At 38.1% G+C, this 26,956-nt stretch overlaps 1 protein-coding gene across 2 annotated transcripts in view; it reads left to right on the plus strand.

Annotated features, from left to right (window-relative positions):
* Window positions 1-26,956, plus strand: part of LOC311096819 (uncharacterized protein) — a 291,191-nt gene that overhangs the window by 244,087 nt on the left and 20,148 nt on the right. The gene's annotated exons all lie outside the window — the stretch shown is intronic.

Below are 26,956 nucleotides of genomic sequence, written 5' to 3' on the forward strand. Positions count from 1 at the left end.
AAACAGAATCACAATTATCCAAACACCACACTCAATCTGCATAATTCCTAGATTGTTTGCAAAATGACACACTTCAGTCAAAACATATACACATATTTGTGAAAATGCTATTAGTTTTCATTTAACCAACACAGTCCTCAATGATCAGACACTATTGCAGCCAGTTACACACAGCTGTGATAAATATAAAACACATTTGTAAAAAAAACTAATTTTAGGAAATAGCATGTGCTAGATTTTTGGCCAGACATTGTTATGTAAGGGATAATTTAGATGACAAAAAAAAAAAATAGTGACATACCCACAACATTCTTCATGATTAGTTTGAGATATAGGGAGAATGTACACAAATAGGCCTACTATAAACTTACCAAGCACTGCACAACACTGATGCTGCAGACTGAATATTTCAAGTATTTATTTCAATACTTACAGTATTTCTTACCATAATCAGTTACAGTAATCAACCAACAATGAAATCAATGAAACAAATAAAATCTGTAGACAAATAAAAATTACTGCATGAAGTACATACACTTTGACTCTGAAGAAAAACTACTGTAAAAGCAACAAGAATACTGTAACTATTCATCATCTCTCCGTCTGGCTGGATCAGGCCATAAGATTTCATCCACATCACAGGCTATGTCTTCAATGGCATAAGTTCCTTCCCTACCTCTTCCTCTACCTCCTTCTCATCTTCCTCTACCTAGGCCTCTTCCTCTATCTCCTTCTTCTCCTCTTCCTCTACCTAGGCCTCTTCCTCTATCTCCTTCTCCTCTTCCTCTACCTAGGCCTCTTCCTCTATCTCCTTCTTCTCCTCTCCCCTTCCTCTATCTCCTTCTTCTCCTCTTCCTCTATCTCCTTCTTCTCCTCTTCCTCTATCTCCTTCTTCTCCTCTTCCTCTATCTCCTTCTTCTCCTCTTCCTCTATCTCCTTCTTCTCCTCTTCCTCTATCTCCTTCTTCTCCTCTTCCTCTACCTAGGCCTCTTCCTCTATCTCCTTCTCCTCTTCCTCTACCTAGGCCTCTTCCTCTATCTCCTTCTTCTCCTCTCCCCTTCCTCTATCTCCTTCTTCTCCTCTTCCTCTATCTCCTTCTTCTCCTCTTCCTCTACCTGGACCTCTTCCTCTACCTCCTTCTCCTCTTCCTCTACCTGGACCTCTTCCTCTACCTCCTTCTCCTCTTCCTCTACCTGGACCTCTTCCTCTACCTCCTTCTCCTCTTCCTCTACCTGGGCCTCTTCCTCTATCTCCTTCTTCTCCTCTTCCTCTACCTCCTTCTCCTCTTCCTCTACCTCCTTCATCTCCTGTTTGAGCTCCCCCTCTCATTCTCACTCTTCTTCTTTTTCTTCTAGCTCCTTCCATCATTGTTGAAGACAGGTGAACTCACCTGCTGCCTTTTATAGCACACCTGAGTGCTGCGTTTTCAAATTAGCACATGTGTGCTTCCACACCTGGTGGTTGTGTTTATCCAATTCGTTCATTAGTGTTGTCATTGGCAATCCGGGGCTTTGTAATGACAAGGAAGTAACCTCACAATCCTTATCTGTGTCTAAGGTGTGAAAGTGTGTAGAGTTTTACAAATCACTGTGTGTAATGTTTTGCAAAAAGGGTGAAGCAGACATTGTGTGTAATGTTGTGCAAATCTGTGGAGGTGTTTTGCTCCTTGGAGTAGAATTTTGCAAATTGTGTGGAAATTTTAATTTTAGTGTGTAAACAATCGTAAAAAACTGTAACATCGTTACAGGCACCTCGCGAGCATTCATTCATTCAACTATTTTAAAAGACTGGAATAAACACCAGCACACACAATCAATCTTTTTTTATAGTCAATTTAATTAAAAAATGTAAACCCAACAGGTATGAAATGTCAGAAAGAGAAAAAAAAAACTGTTAATGGGAAGACGAGCTGCAGCTTAGTGGATAAATATATTTAGCCTATTTTTATTCAGATTGCACAGTTCGAAAGAAAATATATTTATAGGAACATTTCAGCAGGCTCAAGATAATTAATACAGTGACCATTATTCATTATTTTAATCAATTCGCAGCCATAAAACATGTGATAATCCGCATTCTCATGTATGTAGGTGCGCTGAAGTATTCCATCAAAATGGCTGACACGCGGCTAGGGGTCACGTGACTGGGAGATCCCTATAGTGAACATGGTGATTGCCAATAATGCAATAAGACTGCTCGAAATACAGCAGCGCATAATTGATAATGACACCATATTTTAAAATATACACAGTGTAAGCATTTCTGCACTAAGTCGTGTACTTGCGCGCCACAGAATAAGAATGAAGCAAATTTACAAAGTTCCTTTCGAGAGAAACACAGAACGTGTAAAGCAACTGCGATATGACTATGTGCAGGTAAGCTATAGTGTCATTGGTTCTGAATCTGGAAGTGCATACTGTAGTGCTGTGCATGGGCCTGATGTGTTGCACTTGTTTTGTCTTGTCCAGAGAGTGATGGAACTAGAAGCAGATGCCATGGGACATGAGCTACTTTTTGTAGATGAGGCCGGTTTTAACCTCAGTAAAACCAGGAGACGTGGCAGGAACATTATTGGACACCGTGCCATCATCAATGTCCCAGGACAACATGGTGGTAACATAACCATGTGTGCAGCTATAAGCCAAAATGGTGTTGTTCACCATCGTGCAACCATAGGCCCATACAACACTGCACACATTATTGCATTCCTGGACACCTTACATGACATGCTCACTGTTCAGAGACCAGAGCATACCCGATATGTCATCATATGGGACAATGTTAGTTTCCATAGGGCTGCTTTGGTCCGCAACTGGTTTACAGACCATCCATCCTTCATGGCACTCAACCTCCCTCCATACTCTCCATTCTTAAATCCCATCGAGGAGTTCTTCTCTGCCTGGCACTGGAAAGTGTACGACCGTCATCCTCATCAACAGGTAGCCCTTTTACAGGCAATGGAGGAGGCATGTGGAGATATTGACCAGGCATCATGTCAGGCCTGGATACGGCATTCAAGGAGATATTTTCCCCGGTGCCTTGGACTGGAGGATATCGCATGCGATGTGGACGAAATTTTGTGGCCGGACCCAAAAAGACGACATGATGTAGGCTGATTGTATTTTTTTTTTCCTTTTTTTTGTGAAATTACTATTTTGTGTTCTGACTTTGTCTTGGTTTTGATGAGTGTGAATAAACACCAATACTTGAAGTTTGGATCCTTGTATGTTTACATGACACTATGACAAAAGTATGACCTCAAATTGACATCTGTACACAGAGAAAGCAAAAGCCAGATGTGTTTTGTATTCATACCATCAGTGTGTAGTTGGCACATTGTGTGCTTAGTAGATGATGGCTTGTGTTTACTGTTTGATACGAAAACACCATTTTTACGAAGGTGTGAAGAGTTAATCTAGCTGTGTTCGCTTTTGCAAGAGAACTACAATGTTTTGATAATTGGGTGAAAGGTTTTCTTATTTGTGTGTAGAGTTTTGCAAAAATAGCCAATAGTTACAAAAAATGTGCTTAAGCAATCAGAAAAAACTGTATTATATCGTAACTTTTTGTCCTTTTTGTTCTCTTTCTCTCTTGTCACATGTGTAATTATTCAGCCTGGTCTCATTGTTAATACGTAGGTATTAATACGTAATTTTCAAAGATAGAAAACGTACTTTTTTGTACTTGTTTGGATGTATGCTGAAACGTATAAAATGGACGTATATGCAACGTTTAAACATAACATTATTACGTTTTTACAGCTTAAAAACGTAAACTATTTACGAATATGTCATATCATAAAGATATCTGTATAATTTCCTTTTTACAATTTTATAGATTATAAATGTAAGATCCCTTAACCCTACTCCCACAACTAAACATACCCATTTTATTGACAATATTAAAAGGATAAAACATAATGGACAGATATGTGTAGGGAAATGGCAATTTTATTAACAATATAGCATTCAAAAATAGTTTGAGCCACTAATCCTACCCCTACCCCTAAACCTAACAATTTCTTAAAGGGACTATGTGTAGCTTTTTAGGTATTTTATTATCTAAAATCAATATTTTTATTAATAAATATGCCCTCATTGGTGTACAAATACCTCTGCCAATGATCAGACTAATCCTCGTAAATGAAGAATTTATTATCTTTATATACATGGGACGGGTAGGTCCACGGAGGCTTCCATGTAGTTCTGCCATCTTGAAAAACTACAATAGCAGAGAGGGACAAAAAGTACTAGGCCAACGCGTTTCCACAACGCGTATTCGTTCAGAGCCAGCGTCACGTGACTGAAGTCAACAGAAGCGGAGGAGCAGAGCAGAGAGAGGTGCTGGTCACTGCCGCGGCAAGTTTAAAAGGCTGCACTGCACAGTTATTTATACACCGTTCATTCATACATATGCTGAGTCACAGGATGAGTCCTCGTCGTCGAAAAAGTCCAAAATGGACTGTAAAAGGAAACGTGACCGGAGATTACAAAAACAAGGGTTAATGTCGGGATAGCTAATGCAGGAGAAAGCTTTCAAAAGAGACGCTGAAGTGTCCTGCTTTCTTCTCGACAGGTGAGTCAATGTTACGGTCTTAATTACAAGCTTATTTTTCATTGCTTGGTTGTGAACTTTATTATATAGACAGTAGAACATTTATAGTTAAAAGTTAAACAGGCTCTTTGATGAATAGCAGCTATTGAGTACAGTAACGTTAGAGAAGGCTCTGATGATGATGATATCTAACAATGCACGTACTTCAAAAAATATAACGAGTAAAGAAGGCATTACTACTAATTACCATAGTTAATGTTTTTCACAGTCAGTAATTCATACTGTAACACTCTTTATTTCGTTGTTTCAAGTTTCAGTTTGTTTTAAATAACAAACATGTTCACCCGAAGAAAAACTCGAAGTGCTATTATAAAACATCCTGTCATAGCTTTTTGGTACATAACGGCAACCGTAGATGCAACACGCATTTGAAAAAGTGAGGCGCTGGAGAGCATTATTCGTTTGAATGCAAAATACAGTTTCACCACTAGATGGGAGAAATTCCTACACAGAGTCCCTTTAAAACTACGTAGGCTACAATTATAGAAAAACAACAGACAGACACGTATAATCACAATAATTTATTTATTGAGAATGTCAAAACCGGTACCAAAAGTCGTTCACATGACGATGTGTCACAGTCATCTCTGGCAGTATATAATAGTTTTGTATGAGGTAACGTTACAGAGCAGAATTTAAGTTATTAATCCATGAAAATGTTAATCCGGTTTCGGTTCGCTGTTCGCTTCGCTCTGTGAAGGCCATACGTGAAGGCGCGCTTCTTCTTCTTCTTCTTCTTCTTCTTCTTCTTTTAGAGTTTAACTGGCGGTTGGCAAACCAACTTAAGGTGCATTTACCGCCAACTACCGGACAGGAGTGTGGTCGCGCGCGCGCTTCTCCATTTCAAATGTAGTACACCAACTTAAACACGGCATGTCGCAATCTGTGACGAAGCATGCGAGAGCCAATGAGCGTTTGATATCACTGCCGTAAAACATGTCGGGCGCAATTTTTGAATTTGATTCAAATCAAAATCAGAATCAATCTGATTCTGAAAATCATCAGATTTTGGATCTGTTTCTTGCAAACAACGTATGGATTCTAAAGATTTGGATTACATCAAGCTAATAAAATTGATGTCTTTTGTGAATTTATGTTGTGTTTTAGTGTATTATGGGTCTATAGGAGAAAACGCCTTTTGTGTCTCACGGTAAATAAACCAAATATTACAAAATGGTTAAACGATTAAAGAAGGTATTTTTAAGGTTTTAAAGTGTATTCTTGTTTAACACCGTGTAGGTAGGCTAATCCTCCGAAACGAGTTTGCAGCAGAAGGCACGAACAGAGCGAAATGTTATTATTTATGAGTAGCCTAACGTTATTATATGAGTAACGTTAAACTGTATTAATAAATGCGACTGAAAATTTAATTGATAAGACAATTGAATGCAATAGAGTCAAAGCATTAATGCCACGATTTGAACATGCATAAGTTAAATAGGAATACGTACAAATTTGTACGTCGGTAAAGTTGTTTATACGTAAATAAATTACGTTTTTGTGCTGTCAATACGTACATTTTATACGTTTTAGTGCTGTAAATACGTCAGTATTATACGTTTCTGTGTGTATAAAACGTAAATAAATGTACATATGGTAGAACTACACTTTACGTAAAAATACACACGTATTCTCATGAGATCACGTTGGATTATTCTGTAGTTTGTGAAGCTCAACACATGTTCTCCATGCTGTAATTTCTCATATATTCTGACTTTGTGAAATAGAAAAAAGTGTTTTAGTGAGTGAGAATGTGTGTAGAGTTTTACAAAAAGAGTGCATGAGCGAATAAACGGAAACCGTTTAACAGTAAGTTAAAGCTGAAGTTTAACCACGTCTCTCTCTTCCGTTACTGGTTGTTGAATGGAGGATTAGGGTAATTCTCAGAGAAGCTGTTGTTGCTCAACACTGAAAATGCTTAACATATTTAATGCAAGTTTTTTTTTTTTTTTTTTTACTTTTGATGCTTGAGATTCTTATTTTGAGGAATATGTTTTATTCTCAGTGAATTTCGTAAAGCATCTGAGAGTTGTGTTTGAGAGCAGTTCATGTGTAAATGGAGAGTTTTTCGAGGGAACTGTTTAGTTCAGTAGTGAGGTCATCCTGTGGTTTAAACACTTCAGTGCATTAGATGTTTGCCCAGTTTCACAGACTAAAATGCAAATTATGTGTGTAAATCCATTAAACCGCAAAACTTTTACTCTGACTACAACAATATGGTTAAAAACAAAAAGCGTCATGATAATGTAAGGGTGGAATTTCAACCCTTCTGAATGGAATTTACAAACACCTTGAAACACCTGCCTCTCATGTACGCATCCTATTTGCAGACTTCTCTTCAGCTTTTAATACCATCCAGTCACACATGTTGATAGAGAAGCTGATAATCATGGGTGTAAATCTCGATCTTGTAAAGTGGATTCAGGATTTTTTAACAGGCAGACAACAGTATGTGAGGGCGGGTCACAACCAGTCTAACCATCATGACAAACACAGGAGTGCCACAAGGATGTGTTTTATCACCATTGTTATTTATTTTATATACTAATGATTGTGTCAGCCACCATTCTAACTGTTCATTGATTAAGGCCACGTCCACACGAAGCCGGTGCGTTCCCGATACGATTTTTTTTTTTCCTCGTTCTAAAAAAAAATTCCGTAAACACGGCGTCGTCTCAGGAAATATCTGCGTACACACGAAACCACTGAAACCGACTGAAAACGGTGTAGTATATATGCCAGACCAGTATGGGGAGCTGTAATTCTGACACAGAGATACACTATACACGGAGAAGAAGACTTTGAGCATGCGCATAACCTTGCGCGCTGTATACGAACCAAGAAGAAGAGGACGAAGATTATCGCTTGTTGCTCACCACAGTTGCAGTGAAGCAATATATTTTGCTGTAATAAAGTTAGTAGGCTTAGTAGCTTCTGCAGCACGAACACAATCATGTAAGTCCGCCATTATTTTTGTTGCTGTTACGCGTGACACAGACGACACGTGATGTGATGACATCATCGTTTCACAAAATATACGGATTGGCTGTACACACGAAACCGCAAGGGTGTCGTTTTCAGATTTATCCACTTTGGGACCCGGTTTCAAAAAATAGCGGTTTCAGTCTCCCAAAACGCCGGATCCGTGTGGACGAAACGCCAATACGATAAAAAATGTATACGTATACAGCGAAACGCGTCTCCGTGTGGACGGGCCCTAAGTTTGCAGACGATGCTGCCCTAGTCGGTTTTTTAACAGATAATGAACAGGACTACAGGACTGAGGTTGACCACTTCCATGAATGGTGAATTAAAATTCAGTAATTTTAAATATTTCAAAAACAAAAGAAATGGTGATCGATTTTAGGAAAAGGCCCCCTCCACTGCAACCTGTTACTATTGAAGGGACAGTTATTGAGACTGTGGAAGAGTACAAGTATCTGGGCACTAAACTGCCAACACACTAGCAAAATACTCGAAAGCACAGCAGCGGTTCTATTTTTTAAGGAAACTGCGTAGTTTCAATGCCAACACAACAACTCTGACAGTGCATCTTTCTGTCCAGAACAGGAACATGCTGGACAATGTGACTAAAATGGGCAGGAAAATGGCTGGATCTGATGTTAAAAGCATCTCCAATCTCACAGATCAGTATACCCTCAATTTGGCTCTACTGGATGATCCATCCCATCCACTTTGCTCAGAGCCCCCCCTCCCTCCCCTCCCCTCCCCTCCCCTCCCCTCCCCTCCCCTCCCCTCCCCTCCCCTCCCCTCCCTTCCCTCCCCTCCCCTCCCCTCCCCTCCCTTCCCCTCCCTTCCCTCCCCTCCCTTCCCTCCCTTCCCTCCCTTCCCTCCCCTTGTCATCATTAAATCATCATTATATCAGCATCATTACTCCAGTCTTCAGCGTCACATGATTCTTCAGAAATCAGTATAATATGATGAGTTATTATCATTGTGGAAACATTTGAGCTGCTTAATATTATTTTGGAAACTGTGATACTTTTTTCAGGATTCATTGATGAATAAAAAGTTTTTGAAAAAATAACAATTTATTGGCTTTGTCTTGCTGGACATTCACCAGCAAGACAAAACGAGTCTGCAATGCGAAGAAACTTGTGACTTCCATATACATGAGGAAACCACAGAGTGCAGGCCAACTCTACATGAGCAAACAAACTACCGGTACACAGAGTGACAGGAAATCATGTCACGTGTTGATGAACGGGGAACAGCCACCAGTTTGAGTGAACACAGAGAACACACCTGTGAACAGCACTATCACCTCTTATTTAACCAACGAATGAAATGAATGCTCAGCTAGTAAACTGGAGATGCTTTATTTAGTCATAGGAGCTGTGAGCAGTTTCAAATGTCATCAAATGTTTGATATCCACCCGCAAATTGGCTAAACTCCGCTGTTGTTTTCTAATAAGCCATAAAGGACTTGATGAGCTTTAGATCAGATGTGTTAAATTAAGATTGAAAGAGTTTTGCACTCCTGCACTGAAACATTTTCAAAAAATAATGTAGCCTACATCATTATTGATGTCATTTTTTTTATCAGATCTGAATGGTACAAATTTATTTATTTATTTTATTTGGAGTTGATAACTTAAATGTATGTTCTTGACATGATAATGATCTGAACTATGAAATCATATTGAATAAAATGACTTCACAGTTCGTGTCACATTATTGACTCTATAAGCAAATGGGACTCGACATTCTGTTGCTGTATCCATTATATCTTAAAACAGGAGAAATAAATCAATATTTACTGTAGATCAGTTAGTCATGATTCACACAACTACAAACACACTAAAGATGAACAACTGAGTAAATACAAAGCACAGAATAAAATACACAAAGAAATACTAAATACAAACACAGCACAGACAAAATACTGTAAATATACTGTACTGTAGATTTACATTTATTAATTTAGCAGATGCTTTTATCCACTTACAACAAGGAATATCACAAGTAATTTTCAACAAAGCCACAATATTTATAGTATATAATATCAGGTTTATTAGAACGCTATTAGGAGACCAGCAAGAGCAGAGGAGAAATAGAGAGATTTATGTGTTGTTGTAAGTGCCTTTTTGGTGTTTTTTAGTAAGGATTGTCTTCAGCTTTGCGGAAGGTGACAAACTCACTGTGAGATTCAGGAAATAAGTGTTGAAGTGTTTGAAACGGAAACTGCTTCAGTTCCACCAGAGAAAGAGTTCAACAAACACACGAGCTTTAACGATCTCTCAGCGCTGTGCTGGAAACTCCCTCTCTTCTGCTCATCACAAGGTAACGAAAACACTTTATTGTTCTCTAAAGAGATTTTTAATAATTGTTTAAATCCAGACATTAATGTCTCTATCATAGTCAAACTGAAATGTAAACCTGTATTGCTCAACAATTATTAACTGATTCCACCCATTGGCCCAAAAACGGTATCGGGTGTCGTGGTCAAAAGGAATTCATTGTGTATGTCTTTTCACAATGGCAATTCTGGAAAAATCACTTTAATTTATTAAAGGATTAGTTCACCTTCAAAAAAATGTTTGCTGATAATTTACTCACCACGATGTCATCCAAGATATCCATGTCTTTCTTTCTTAAGTCGAAAAGAATTTAAGGTATAAGAGTCTTACCTAGCGGAACAATCTGTCATTTTATAAAAAAATTAAATATATATATATATTTAAACCACAAATGCTTGTCGTGTACAATCTCTGAGATGTGCCACGCATTGCGACCCTTTCTCGTGCCCCAAGTGGTCACGCCTGAGTTTGGGGGATAAAGATAAAGAGTTATCAATCTTTATTGGGGCATCTCCCATATCAGAAGAACAGGCAATGAAACCCCTTTACCATTCGCACCAGAAGTATTTATTTTGACCTCTTATAAAGCAGCTGGAGACAGTAGGTTCGTGAGATTTGCATGACTGTATGAGACCTGTAGGGGAGAAGATAGTGTGCAGAGGGAAGAGACGAGATTGGGGCAGTTGTGTTGTGCTCTCTGTCCCATAGATCTCTTCTTCAGATTAGTGAGTTTTATTGTTTTATTGCAGGTTCGAATTCTTGAATTCAGTCTTCGTAGAAATCCATCCTTACAGTCAAACTGAAATGTAAACCTGTATAACAATCATTAACTGCTGTTAAACTTCACCCTGAACTGAACCACTGTATTATTTTAAACAGATATTACCAAAGTCAAAATATATGAGAAATTACAGCATGGAGAACATGTGTTGAGCTTCACAAACTACAGGATAATTACACATGTGACGAGAGAGAGAGAGAGAGAGAGAGAGAGAGAGAGAGAGAGAGAGAGAGAGAGAGAACAAAAAGGACAAAAAGTTAAATAGCCAAACTGAAAAACATGCAGTCTAGTCAGACACAACAGCATTAATAGTGGTGAACCAAACTGAGTATTTATGATGTTTAATATCAAACACTGTATGTAGGGTGAATACTGGAAAAGTGGGACATTTTCTGATAATTTACCTTTGCATAATATTTTATTATGATAAATGTCTTAACCCATCATATGATACTATTCTGAATCTCTTAAGAGCTCTACTCTATTATACAGAATAAGAAAGAGAGAAACATTAAACACAGGATGGGTGACTCTTCCTCAAACACACATTGACCCCAAAACTCATTTCTCCAGGCGCTCTGTCAAACTGGGACACTTCAAAACACGTTCAATTGTTATTCTAATGTAGGTTCAATGAATGAGGGATAGTTCACCCAAGTCATCAGGTGTATATGACATTATTCTTTCAGACGAATACAATCAGAGTTATATTATAAAATGTCCTGGCTCTTCCTACCTTATAATGGCAGTGAATGGGCACCATTTTTAGTGCAAGTGCATCTATCCATCATAAAAGTTTATCATATCCATCATTAAAGTGCATCATATCCATCATAAAAGTGTCCCAAACGGCTCCAGGGGTTAATAAAGGCCTTCTGGAGCGAAGCGATCCGTTGGTGTAAGAAAAATATTCATATTTAACACTTTATTGGTTAAAATAACTAGCGGCATACGGCCGTATGCGTCGACTTACGCCACAAGAGTAACACTAGACCTGACGCTCAGCGTAATGAGGAACGCGGTTGCCTAGTCCTGTTAGTTTGAACCGCGAGAGACTCGAAGCTTACGCTACTCCTACATCTACGTCACACATCGTCAAGTGTTGCTCTTCTGGCGTTAGTCGACTCGCGTAGGCCACCTCGGACACACTACTCTCGCGTACTGTTTTTCACACACTATATAGTAGGAAGTTCTCGTTCAACTCAGGTTTGAAACTCGTGCAGAAAACGTGACATGCTGGCAGTTTAGTTCGGAACGGGACACAGCTCGCATGAAAAATTGATCATGTTAAAGCTGCTATTGAGCGAATTCTGACTAATTTAAAAGTTAGATGTACTGGGCTATAGTGGGCCTATATTAGTAGTAGGCTAATAATAATAATAATAATAACTTTGCAAGCAACCCGGTGTATAAAAACATATCATATAAAGAAAACTTATAATAAATAGTTGAACATTTGATGTAGGCTAATAGATATATTAAAGGCCTAGTCAATAATTGTTAAATATGAAAATACGTTTTTTATTTTTTGAAAATAAATACTGTATGTTGTGTGTATGTACTGTACATTAAAGGTGCCATGCTTGCATATGAAATATCTGGCATTACATGTAGAGCTATCTGGAAAACTTTTACTATTACAGCTTTTATACGTTTTTACTATTACAGCTATCGGGATTAACGAATCATGAGAAGTTTTTTAAGTATTTAGATCTATTCCCATCACATAAAAGGTTGCAGTGATGAGCACTGAGCAGATGACAGCCTGTTGATCGCGTGAATGAAGATCTTATCACTGCAACGCGATTTACTGATGCATAAACAGTGTTGAACGACTTTGAGAGAAAGATTATCTGTCTGAACTTGAACAATTACACATCAGAAATTCACATAACCCACTGGTTCTCCAGAGGCTCGGATGAAGGAGCTAAAAAAATATTTTTGTGTTCATTTGTACATCCAAACTGAGCAACTGCCATGCTTCGTTCGCTCGTTTGCAAGCCAAGATGTCTCTCGAGGAAAAAACAATATCGCGCTGGATCTAGATAACACAGTGTAAATTATCGTTAATAAAATCACTTCTTACCGCTTGCGGGAATATAACGTTAGTTGAAATTGCCCCCTTCGTCCGTTTGAGACGCCGAGAGAAGCCTGGCTGCTTGATATTGTTCCAGGTTAGAAAAACAGTCCGTGGTGAAATGGGCAGAGCAACTTTCTTCGAATTAAACTGTAGCGGTATCCGATTATAGATAGATAGATAGATCTGCCATTTTCCCGATGATCCTCGCTTGTTTCTTCACCTGCAGAACTTCTGATGATTCGGCTGCGCAGTTTCGCCTGGCACTGAGCATGGGCTGGCATATGCAAATTTTTAGAGGCGTACATATTAATGATCCCGACTGTTGCGTCGCAGTCGGTGTTATGTGGAGATTCGCCTGTTTTTCAGGGGTGTTTTTCAAAAACGAGATTTAAATAAGAAAGAGAAAACTATGGTGTTTGAGACTCACTGTATGTCATGTCCATGTACTGAACTCTTGTTATTTAACTATGCCAAGATAAATTCAATTTCACATTCTAGGGCACCTTTAAATAATGATAGCTTTAAAGAAAAGGAAAATTGAGTTATAAACCCTGCGTGGCAAATGGAACTCGACTTTGCGGACATTGGTGGCAACGCCAAGATGAGCAACTTCATTCCGATTTCAGCGTTGCATATCCACATAGCAGCTCAGTCAGGAGTCACAAGGTGCAGACATTGCTAGCTGGTTTTTATGCCCAGAGATTCATGTTAAAAGCACTGACAGTTTTCCTGAAGCCTCATTCAGAATCACTTGGAATATTGCAAAAGCGAAGAGGCCTGCCACAGAGGGAGAATTTCTTAAAAATACATTTATGGAATGTGCAGAATCACTGTTTTCAGATTTTAAGAACAAGGAAGACATCATCAGGCAAATCTCAAAGCTATGCCTTTAACGGTAATAAAACAACAAAAAAGTAAGAGAAAATCACTCACTGTAATAGGAGCTTAACTTAAATTGTAGCTTTAATAAGAATCAATGTATAATTTATGTAAAGATTTTTATCTTCGCCACTTTGGCCTAAATGTCTGTCATTCTTTTTTTTTCTTTTTTTTTTTGTTACCTTGCAAGGCTTTTTTTTTTAATATGGACATTAGTTTGGCTGTAATGGTCAGTAACTTGTAAAATAGTGAAACCAACATGCTAAAAAGAATCTTGATAAAATTGTGATGTATTTTGCCATATCGCCCCTAGAGTAGACTAATATCAGTAATTAAACCATGTGAATCAATCTTGAGCTATTTTTACGAGTTTTTTGCATGAAAGGCTTTAATAGCAGACACGCATAACATTATACAACTATAACACGAGTGAATCTATGATCTGAGTCTATATCATCAGCTCAGTCTCTGTATTATAATTATGATGATAACGGGTTGTTTTCTTCATTTACAGTCTCTGTTGATCCAGTCGGAGCTGTAAAGAGTCGTTCTGATGAATCAAATATGATCAAACATGAGGTGAGAAGAGAAAGATGTTTATTATCAGGACTCACACATAAACTCACATTTCTATATTTGTCATTTGTCATCATCATTGATTATTGTGAATATTGTAGAGTTAATCTGAGATGCTGTAATAACACTGAGCTCATGCAGATGTTGATCAGGAGTTGATCTGATGTCTCGTGATATGATGTTATATCGCTTTAATGAAACTCTGTCTGTGTGATTGAACAGATTCAAATGAAGAGGAGAAAGAAAATCAGCAGAAATCACAGATCAGCAGAAAACAAGAAGACTGAGAGAAAAATGGAGGACAGAAATGAGACACAAACCAGTGAATCACCAGAGGAAAGAGGACAGAGACTTGATAGATGTGAGAGTATGGAGAAACTAAGGCCACACTGTGAGTGTTTGATTATTATTGAACTTTAATTCTTCATCATATTTTAGTTTTACTGTCAGATTTACTGTTGTTTTCTCTCCTGTTATAAAGTGTCACATTCAGACAAATCCATCAGACTGACTTTCTGCAGTCATTAAACATTTACAGATTGTGTTTAATTGACAGAAAAGTTATTGATTAAGAACATATTAAATGAATAAATTCAAAGCAATGTAAATGATGATAATCTAATATGTATATTTCTAGTCTCCTGTGATCCAGACGAGCCTGTAAAGTTTGATTCTGATGTCAAAACTGAGGAGAGATTCTCATCAAACCCTTCATCATGTTCTCAAGATCATCATCATCATCATCATCGTCATCATCATCATCATCACTGACATCCATCAGCAGCTGAAGACCTGAACATCTTCATCATCATCTTCATCTGTTCTCTCCTGTCTTCTGGAATCTTCTACACACTCTTCTGAACACAAACACACTCATCAAGATCTTCTTTCTCAGTCTGAACTCTCATTGTTCTCCATCAGTAATCAATAGTATTGATCTACTGTAAATATTTCACACACACTGTTTCTGTTCCTCTGATGACAGTGACTGATGAAGCTTTCAGTGTCCTGTATATAAGACAGAGAGAAAGACTCTCACACACTCTCACACACACCTCAGTGTGTTCAGTTGATGGATCAGCATGTGTTTGGATTGTGTGAAACTGAAGAAACCTGCGCTAAAAACACCAGGAGAACAAGCAAACGCCACACACACACACACACACACACACACACACTCTCTCTCTCTCTCTCTCTCTTCAGGACTCAAACTGGGACTTTCTGACTGTGAGGAAACAGTGTTATTCTCAGACGCACGTTATTTTTCATGTATTTTATATATTGTACATATTTTTAATAATAGCTACAAGCAATTAATATTCACCTCATATTAAAGGCAACATTATATTTGATAGTGTTTGGATGTTGTCTTTAATGCATATTGTAAAGAGTTCTGATGCTGGACTGACTCGAGCCAATCAGCTGAGCTGGAAATGTCACATGACTTACTCTAGGGCTGCAGGGAAATGACATCATGTCATCACTGATTGGGCGATGAATCAACACATCATCATCTATATACTGTAATCTGAACAATACTGTATAACACTGTAAGATAATATACTGTAATCATCTTTAATGTGTTCATTGTTTCTGCCTAAATGAATATCTGCCGTTAACCACTGTAACTGCATGATTGTATTATCTGTGTATTTCTGATGTATGGACGTTACTTTGTCACAGTATGTATAAGCACTATACAAATAAAGTGAAAATAAACCTAAACGTGTGAAATAAAGCGGCTCCAGATTGCCCTTTGACCCTGTCCTGCAGTCTCGTGTCTCCCTCTACAGGAGATCATCAGAATCACAGCAGAGTTAAAGAAGCTACAGATGAAAATGTGTTTTACAGCAACAAATGAAAACACTTACAGATTTCAGTTCATCAGGGAATATGAAAATCAACAAGTTGTAATTTGAAGGGAATCATTATTGAAGTCAAACACAAAGATGTCAAATGTGCGTCACTATAAAATATGACTTCTGCTGTTTTGATATTATTCTGAAGGTTTGAATGGTTTGATCAGAATCAAGATCTCTTTAGTTCCAGTGAATTCTGTGACGCTTCCAGCTTTAATATCATAAAGCAGCCTGTGATTATGATGATGAGTTTATGACAGAATCACTTTTATTCTCCGCTTTCTCCATCATGTGCTTCATCTGTCGTTTCACACAGAAGATCTCTCTGTTTCTCTTTCTGATAGAGTTAGAAACAGGGAATAATTGATGTTCTTCCCAGAGACTGTGTTTCTGGATTCTTCTGTTAGCAGAAGCTGATGATGATGTTTCATATCAGGCAAATCTCCATCAGCTCCTGATTCAACAATATGACAAACTCAGATCACTCATACATGCATTACAATCATGAGTCTCAGTATAATATGTTTTCCTCATTTAAAAGCGACTGAAAGATGTCATTTCTCTAGAAGATGAAAATAAATCCACACATTCATTCACACAGAACATACCTTAGTACTTCTTCAGAACAATATCTCCTCTGAATATCTGATGTGAGACGCAGCCGTATTGTTTCCTGAAGAGTTTCAAGAGTCTGAATGTTAAATGTAAAACTCAGATCTGATAAACTCCATCAGCTGCTCATTTAATCATCTCTGATTTATTAACACTGATTTCCATCAGCAGAACATTAGTGACTTTAACAGACGAACTGAAGCTGTTCAGAACAACAACAGATCAACACTTACTCAATACTCAATATCTACTGTTCACAAACACATCATAGTATACATTAAAGCAGAAGTTGCTAGAAGTTCAGTCATTCACACAAAATGTAAAATCACATTATTATTTGTGAGTTGATAATGAATGACATTCAGTGAATTAAACTGAGAGAATGTCACTTGTTTAAAATAGAAATGAAGGCATTGTAAATAAATCTGTATGAGTGTGTGTTTTCTATTCCTCCTAACACACAGAATATGATCTGCAGTTTTCATCTTTGTCCACTAGATGTCAGAAGTAGATTTGAGGTGAAACTCAAAGGCCTTTAGTTTCAGGATCAGAGACAGTGAAGAGAAATCAGAGAATCTGATCTGAAGCTCAATGAGGATCATCATGTGTCCGGTGCTGGAGAGAGAACTGAGAAATATACTCAAGGAAAAGTACCATTACACTCCAGAAAATGTAGTGTGAGTGAGTAAAAAGTAGCTTATTTTAAAGTACTCATGAATAGTGAGCTGCGGATTATTATAATAAACACTGTACATTACAAAAAATAAAAATAAAAAAAATAGACAACATTGTACACTGTAATTTACATTAGCTTTTGTTGTTTGTCAGAAAGATTGACGAATACAGTATCTATCATCCAACTTTTTAAAATGCATTAAAACAACACAGAAGGACTAAAGATGGGAAGATGAAAGAGTTAATCTCAGTACACTCATTGCCAATTAAATCTTATTGTTTGAAAAAATATATATATTTAAATTAGACGTAAGGCCACTGAGCCTGAACATGCAATCGTTGCACATAAAATATCATATTCAGAACAGTGCGAAGAATTAAAAAACCTTTAGAAACTCATGCTATAGTTCAGCATCACACACACCATGAGATGGAGAGATTAAGAAGAGCCATTTTCTCTCCAAAACGGTCCCAGTTTTAGTGTTTTGATAAAGAAATGAGAATCACTAATATTATCAGTTTCCCTCACCTAATGAACTGGAAAGGTTAAGATAGTGAGCTAACACTAATTACACTGTAATTATATGCCATTAAAGGCAGGGTAGGCTGCCTTAAGCTGAGAGAATGTCACTTGTTTAAAACAGAAATGAAGGCATAAATAAATCTGTATGAGTGTGTGTTTTCTGTTTAGGCTGCCTTCACAACTGTTAAAGGTACGGCCTATATACTGAGAATGTGTTGACTGATTTTCATCTTTAGATTTTTCATTTGTTCCGAATGGAAATAAGTAGCTGTGTTTATTGCAGTCCTGAGAGGACTACAGACACTCGATTTATATACTCTCCTTTTCAGAGTACTTACATTTTAATTATGTATTGGTATATAAAGACAGTTTAAACAAATTTGGGAAAAAGTTTTTTAGAAAAAACATGCTTACCCTGCCTTTAAGGGTTGTGGGGTGATTGAGTGCTTGCAGAAGAGTTTCGCTTCAGCTGCTTCTGAAAGATGTGATGATCTCAACAGTTCAGCTCGAGTTCCAGCAGAGTGTGACCTTTTGCCTAATTCTTGTTCAGTTACTTTAGCTGCCAGGAGAGAAGTGTATTATCAAGGCTGAGTGTACAGATGGAGAAAAGAGTGTCCGCTGCTTTAAGAGAAGTGGTTAGTGGGAGACGGATCCAGAGACTGCAGAGGAGAAGTGTGTATGAGAGATAGCAGAGGGGATAGTAAAAGGAGACCAGAGGAGCTTGTGACTGTTTTATAGTGAGATTTTGAATAATTTATTCTGTTGAATTTATTCAAAAGTAACTGTTTTTTTTTAAGTCATTGAATTATTCAATTAAAAGTTTTTTTTTTCGAAACACTTATTCGTTCCATAACGAGAGTTGATTCATTAATAATAATTCATTCAATCCATTATAGTGTGTGACAGATATGAGGGAGAGGTGTGGAGCGCCACTGAAATCCACTCATTCATTCATTAAACTAGTCAGTGAATTGGTCATTTCAAGTTAGGGTAAACAGTTAGAAGAGGTAAGATGTCAAATAAAGGGAAGTCTGTTATATATTATATAATACTGTATATGTAAGACAATTACAAAGCATATTTTTTTCTAGGAAAATGTATATGAGAATATTGAGTGAGGAAACCGACAGAGCGGCCACTCATTCAGTTTTCGAGATGCCAGGCCACAGTTGAAGATTTCGAGACACAGAAGAAAAGTTTCCAGAAAACGTCCAAACAAAAAGCTGCAAAAGCGCCAAGTTTCATCCCAAAATTTCACTGTCTGCGAGTCTCTATTTGCCACAATGGAATAAATGCTTTGTGGGATCTCCATATCTCAGCTCTAGATCCTCCAATCATGCAATCAAGTCTATGTCTCAGCACCTCTAACAGAATACAAGGTTTCAAGAATATCCAAAAAACTTTATTTTTCGACCCAAAATATCTCAAGTTATTATAAATAAAATAAATTTTACTTTATAATAAAAATAAAGTAATAAAGTTTCTCTGATATTCTCGAAACCTTGGATTCTGTTAGAGGTGCTGAGACATAGACATGATTACATGATTGGAGGAATTTTGGGATGAAACTCAGGCGGCTCCTCCATATGTGTCCAATGGCAGCTTATTTATATGGGCGTTTGTACATGAACCTTCTATATGTACTTCTTATATTATTCAGCAACATTTTATTGAAATCTGCTATTTCTTTTAGATTTTTGACACAAGGATTGCACAGCTCTGTAAAGCACATGATGGAACTGTTCGGAAAGGGGGGGTGGGAGGGAGTGGAATTCGTTTCTGATTAATTCGGTTCGAGAAATCTCCAACGGGGGGGGGGGGGGGGGGCTTGGGGGTGTTTCTGATTAATTCGGTTCGAGAGTAGAGATAAAATCCCGAGGCACACACGCACACTAGCGCACACACGCAAGGTCTCTCGCTCCCTCCCTGCCGTGCGCGCTCTTGCTTCCGGGAGATTTTAACTGATTTGCGGGCATCAGGGAGCCGCTATCAATATGCGGGAGACTCCCGGAACTTCAGGGAGACTTGGGATGTCTGTGTTCGTTCTCTGGTGGCGATCCTTAAGAAACATGTGGATGACAGTCACATTTCTTGTCTGAAGGTAAATGAAAATCTATGAAATAAATTTCAGGGGCAGGGGACACATTTGCTGCACCAATTATTTACTTAAAAATATTTTAAAGGACCTTGATGAGAATGACACAGTCCTTATTCCAGGAATTGTTGGTGGACAGAGCCTGAAAAGGGAAACCACTTCATTTTGTGGGTGTGTGTGGATAAAAAAAATACATTTTTGCTCAACAGTTGTTACTCTGGTTAAAGCGGTTTCTGTTTATGTTGTAAAGGTCTTGAAAGGTTTGCTGAATCATATTCGAGTTTATGACTCCACTGGCAACTACAAATCAATTTCTGAGATGGACCTGGCTATACTATGGTATTTTGTGTCATGATAAATACTGGAAGCAATAGCAGGTGAAAAAGGGATTTATTTAGAACAGTTCTCAAAAGGAATAACACTCAATAGTCGATGAAGAATAATCTCTCAGGGGAAGACAGCAATCAGGCTCGCTCGCAGGGACTTTGATGGTCGGGTGATGAAGTGCTCAGAAGAAGTGATCCAGTGGTGACATCCCGTGCTCGGTGCGCGATGCAGTGTAACAGAGAAGAATTCCAACGACAAGACAAGATCCGGAAACATGACACGACACACTCTGAGGAACTGCAAACAACGGATGGACGCTGGAATGGAGAGATGAGTGAGTATATATGGAGAGTGGGAATTGAACACAGCTGTAGCGGGAAGTGAGTGTGATAGATATCAGCTGGAGCACTGAACAATCACGCGAGCGGGACAACGCCCACTCACGCACACTCACAGACATGAAAACAAACAGTGACACGCGACACAGAGGAAACAGTGCATAACTCAACCGTGACATTTTGTGCTTTGTAAATGACAAAACAGTGAGTGATGTTCCATAGCACTACAGACTTCGCGAGTGTACAGTTGCACGTGACGTGTTGCAGCACGTGTGTGTGTTTTGCAGAGTTCCTCGACCCCTCCATGCCTCGGCACATCTCAGCTGACTGCATCATCTGGGCCTTAGGATGGTTCCACAAAGAATTGAATGCACATACAACATGAATTTACTTCAAACTAAAGATTTGACTTTACATACAGCAAAAGACACTGCATCTTTTTGTGTCTCATTAGCTCTCAAAATACTTTAACCTTACAGCTCATTAAATATTTTAGCACAGCTAACTCAACATTAATTGTTTTTTAATCTTCACACTGTATAGCCAGAGGACTATCACAAAAGCATTTAGGAAGAAAGTAAAGACAAACTATAGTATGTCTGTTTAAAGCTGCTTTGTGTTGTTGTGTATTTTAAAAAGCTCTATAAATGTCCTAAAACGATGTGCATTTTGCTTGTAGTTTTGTGTTAATAAAAATAAGTATATTACACCTCATAATTCAGTTGAATTCATTATGTAATGTATTGTGTGATTTAATTACATTTTTATATAAGTTTTGGTTCACTAATTGTATTGCATTAAATGTTATTGTATTGTATGATGTTGTTTTAAGAATTATGACATAAATAATATGCATTAGTACACAAATGACATGCTTGTAATAAAGAAAAGTATATTATGCCCTATTGCGTAATAACAAATAACTACGTCACAAAACATACCTAAAAATGTTATTTATTTCATTAATCAGGATAAAAATAAAAGATTATTATATGAATTAAGGGGTTTGATTGATTACATGAAGATTTGTGATTCCATAATTTTGTTATACTGTTCTTTAGTCAAGGCTCGATAACCAATTAATATTTATACTAAGTACCCACAAAACTTAGCTAGCATTCTGCCATTTATTTAAATGTCTAAACTGTTAATAAGAAAAATAGTAATATACACAAATAAACATTATTTTATGCTTCTTTTAATAAAAAATAATGACACAATTATAATTGTGTCAATTGAGTTTCCCGATAACGTTGTCTCTTAGCGCGCTACGAAGACTCTTAAGGTATAACTTAACTGAAGGTATACCATTGCTAGGTGTGTTCCCCGATCTATACCTTATAAAGCTGCTTAAGATATTCCTTCTTACCTGTGACGTTATCGGGCGCTGTCCGTGGAGATGCTGCTGAATCTGCTGATATCGATGGCTCGAGAATCAACTATTCTCTCGTGCAGGGGCTGTTTATGTGAGAAAGCGCTGTTCTTTATAAAAGAAGCAATTCATAAATAGTTGAAATTGCATTTATTAGGACTCATGGGATATTATAAAAAGTAACCCAAACTATAATAGCCTATAATAGCCTTGCCGACATATTTTAAAATTGTATCATATATTGCTGCCATAATAACCATTTCAATTATTTATGTGCTTTCTTCTCTTTACTATTTTTGTTCGCTGAGGTGGAGCTGCGATGAAATATTGTTCTTGTAAATACTTTACAGCATTTCAGTAATAAAAGTGTACGTCACGTACGGTGCTCGGCAGTGATCAAAAAGGGTTTAAACAGTGGATTTTGAATCTCTTCTTGTAAACTCAGAGATGTGGATTCAGACGGCAATTAAATTAACGTACGACCTGTTTGTCAAAAAACAGTAAGTACTAATTTGGCCAGGGATTTTTACGCGGGTTGGATGAGAAAAAACACTGATATTATGAATTGGACGGCACTAAAATAACCGACTTACTGTACGAGCCCATGAGAAACAATATTAGCGTCCGAATAGGACTTAACTGACAGTAGCCTATGCTTTCGCTGGCATTTAAAAGTGCTCTTTAATTAAAATAAATGTATAAAATTTTATTATATATAATAATATAATTAAAATTCTATTAACAATCAGTGTAATGACAATTTTATTCTTTGCATGAAAACACTTGAATTAGCCTAACTGAACACTGTCTGGGTGTATTAAAACTTCAGAGTTATATTCGTATAGACCTGCAACAGTGATAAGGTAAAGCTAAGAGCGGTCCAGACCAACCTTCCGAAAGTGTGACTTACAGAAGGTAGAACGTTTCGGGAAACACGTATTAACGATAAGGTACAGCTTAAGGTGTAACTTAAAAATGACGTAGCGTTAAGAAGGTTTCGGGAAACACAGCCCAAACCTCTTGTTGAACGTCCCAATATTTCTCTGAAAGACACTCGCCAGCTGGAGATCACGTCGGGGTCACCACTGTAAGGAATGTATAATGGTATAATCAGGTATAACGTGTGAATGTCTTTTCAGCGTTCTGTGTTTCTTATTAGAAAATAATCATAAATATTGATTATATATTGATTCTCGGTATACCTTACTATCAATTATTCGTTCATTAACCCTCTCACATGTACGAACACACGGCTGTAATTAGAACGGTCAGTCCATCACGTGATCAACTGTGAAATTCAAAAGTGTGTTTGCGTGTTGACTGGCACTGAGCTGTCATATATCACAACTATTCAGTGTTTAAGACATTTAAAAGTACTAAAACAACTATTTAGAGTTTGTAAAATACACACTGATGTCTATGGAACCAGCAATAATAAATATTTTCCATTAAAATTTGACGACACGTTTTATTCATATCAGAAACACATTGTGTAAGTAGCTTTAAAGTTTACTCTATTCTTCTCCCAGTTCACCGGCCGCTTACGCTCATGTATTTCGGGAGAAGTGGATGTGTTGTAAATCCAACAGATCTGATTCTCTGAACTGTGGCACAAACTAACATGGCGGCGCCCATTGTTCATATACGCGATTGTTGTAAAGGTGTTTAAACAACAAAACACATCCACTTATCCCCTGCCAAATTATTACCCCCCTCGTTGAAGTCAGTACCTGATTGCCTAATCCTAACCACACCCCTAATCCTACACCTACCAATGGTAGGGGGGTATTAATTTGTCGGGGGTTGAAATTCGGCACAACACCTGTAAACTTAAACGGAGTAGCTCCGGCGCTGGTCTGCCAAAACACTTGTTTTTCATGTGAATGCTGTTTTACATGAATATTATGACAGGAGTGAAGCGGAAAGCTTTGTTTACAAAATAAATAATAGGTTAGCAATTAAATGTTACATCGCAGCCGTGGAAACGTTTGGATTCGTGACGAATGGCTCGTTCAGAAAACGCCCATACGCTTGTTAGCACCTTGGATCGCTGATCGATTGCTCCTGTCTGAGTTTGTTTGCTTCGGTGCTGTAAGCTCCGTCTTAGCCTCGTATTTCTTTCTGTTTTGAACCATCATTTACTATAATTTCTAGTTGTTTATATTACTAAATACAGCTTACCCAACATCTCAGATTAACCTGACATCGCTAGCTTTCGTTATTATTAGCACAACATGCCCGTGCACTCAGTTATTTTTTTATTTATTTTTCTCTTGTGCGCCCGCGCCTTTGAGTTCATAAAAAGCTCAGGTGAGTAAGAATCAGTCAACAAACACGGTGAGTAATGTCTTGTCCTGTTATTGTCACCTGCACTTCATGTTTAGCATAGCCTTCTCTGTCGGCAATATTGGATTTTTATGTGATAAATGCAAGGAGACAGTTAGGCTGACGGAGAAGATTTCAGAACTAGAAACACGCATCCAAACTTTAATTGAGGATAGTAAGAGTGCTAGAGCTTTAGATACTATTTTGGATGTGAACATAGTGAACACTTTACATGAGTCGGTTCCAGCTGAAGTAGAGCCCATGCAGCCGGGCAAATGGGTGACCGTGAGGGATAGTGAGGGATTTGATCGCTCAAATCGATTTGCCTTGCTCAGTGAAACACCCACTGAGAGTTCTGTTGATTGTGCCCTAGTAATTGGCGATTCTATTACACGGAACGTGAAAATAGAGACACCAGCGACCATAGTCACATGTTTGCCGGGAGCCAGAGCGCCTGACATCAAATTTAAAAGTGCTGGCTAATGCTAATCGTAAATTCTCTAAGATCATTATTCACGTCGGCACTAATGATGTTCGACTCCGCCAGTCGGAGATCACCAAAATTAATATTAAAGAGGTGTGTGAACTCGCAAGTACGATGTCAAGCACTGTAATTTTCTCTGGCCCCCTTCCTGTTCACAGGAGTGATGAGATAGTTAGTAGATTGTGTTTACTGAATCGCTGGCTGTCTAAGTGGTGTCCACTAAATAATATACAATTCATAGACAATTGGAAAAGTTTTTGGGGCAGACCTGACCTGTTGAAAAGAAATGGTATTCATCCGTTCTGGGATGGTGCTGCTCTTCTCTCTAATATGGCTCATAGTCTTAGAGATAAAAAAAATGACAAATTGGGGCCCAGGTCAGGAAGCAGAGAAAAAAAAGAAAAGAAAAAAAACTTAGAGAAAAAAAAAGATTGGTGTGCATCTTGAGACAAACCGATGGCACTGATCTATTCAAACATGCATTTTAGTCTGAGGCTTAAGCCTTGTCTGTGAAACTGGGCAAACATATTTCATTTTTTCAAACATATTAAACACTTAAGTGTTTAAACCTCGCTACCGAACTGGAAAAAGTTCATCGCAACACTATTTATACGTGCACGGCTCTCAAACACAACTTTCAGATGCTTTGTGAAATTCAATTTATATTAATTATATTAATTAGAAAATTTAACTAAAATTTAAATTAGAATTAATTTAGATTAATTTGACACGCACCCACTCAATGGACATCGAATCTCATCATACCTCTGCCGAAGAAAGGAAACTGGCAGCTAATGACAAACTGGCGCGGAATCACCCTGACATCAATTGCAGCAAAAGTGTACAATCGCATGATCTTAAATCGAATTCGTCTGCCCATCGACATTATGCTCAGAAAGAACCAAGCAGGCTTCAGAACAGGCCGCAGTTGCATTCAGCAAATTCATATTCTGCGAAGAATAATGGATGGAGCATATGCACAAGATATCCCACTTTACATCACATTCATCGACTTCAAGAAGGCCTTCGATTCAATCGACAGAGAAATGATGTTCGCCTCCGACACTATGGCATTCCAGCAAAGATCGTTGATGCAATTTGGGTGTTGTACGATGACTCGAAAAGCCAAGTATACCTGCAAGGCCAGTGCTCCGAGCCATTCAAAATCACAACAGGTGTACTTCAAGGTGATGTTTTAGCACCATTTCTATTCATCATAGTCATCGACTATGTCTCAAAACTATCAGCTAACGAATTTGGATATCTTACACACAAAGGCAAGGAAACAGACGGAAGTTACAGAACTTTACGCGCATCAACTCGCGTGCTAAGTCACAAAGTGAATGACCTAGCTTTTGCCGACGACATCGCCCTACTTGAAGGAAACGCAGAGCAACAACAAAAACAAGTCACCGCACTCAAAATACAAGCACGCCAAGTAGGCCTAGAGATAAATATCAACAAAACCGAGCAAATGCGCCTGAACATACAGAAAGACGCAACTCCTGCTCCCGCACTCAAGATAGATGACCAAGAGGTAGCCATTGTAAATGACTTCAAATACCTAGGCACCTACGTAGGATCAACAAACAAAGACGTCAATGTTCGAATCGGTTTAGCTTGGGTAGCGTTTCACAAACTCAAATCCATCCTAAAAGCACCCAAGACCAAGATCAACTTTAAGATTCGACTCTTCAAAGCCGCTTGCATCTTCATCTTGCTTTATGCCTGTGAAACATGGATCCTCACTAAACATCTAGTGAATCGACTCGACGCATATGCAACAAACTGTTACCGCATCATACTTGGTATAGACCAGAAGAACGATCATATCACAATTGAAAATTTATACGAGACGGTTCAACAGGTGCCAATAAGCACAACTATATGCGATCGCCAGCTCAAGTTCACAGGCCACTGCATTCGCATGGCAGAAGACGAACCGGTCAAACGTTTCATCTTATATGAGTCACAGATCAAACCAACAAACAGGCGCGGGGCACCACGAACATCGTACCGCAAACAAATATCACGCCACATCACCGACAAAAGCATGGTTACTCTCAGCGAAAAGGAAATCAGCGAGTTGGCAAAG

The sequence above is a fragment of the Abramis brama genome, assembly GCF_963993115.1.
Source record: "Abramis brama genome assembly, chromosome: 15".
In the NCBI taxonomy this organism is placed as follows: domain Eukaryota; kingdom Metazoa; phylum Chordata; class Actinopteri; order Cypriniformes; family Leuciscidae; genus Abramis; species Abramis brama.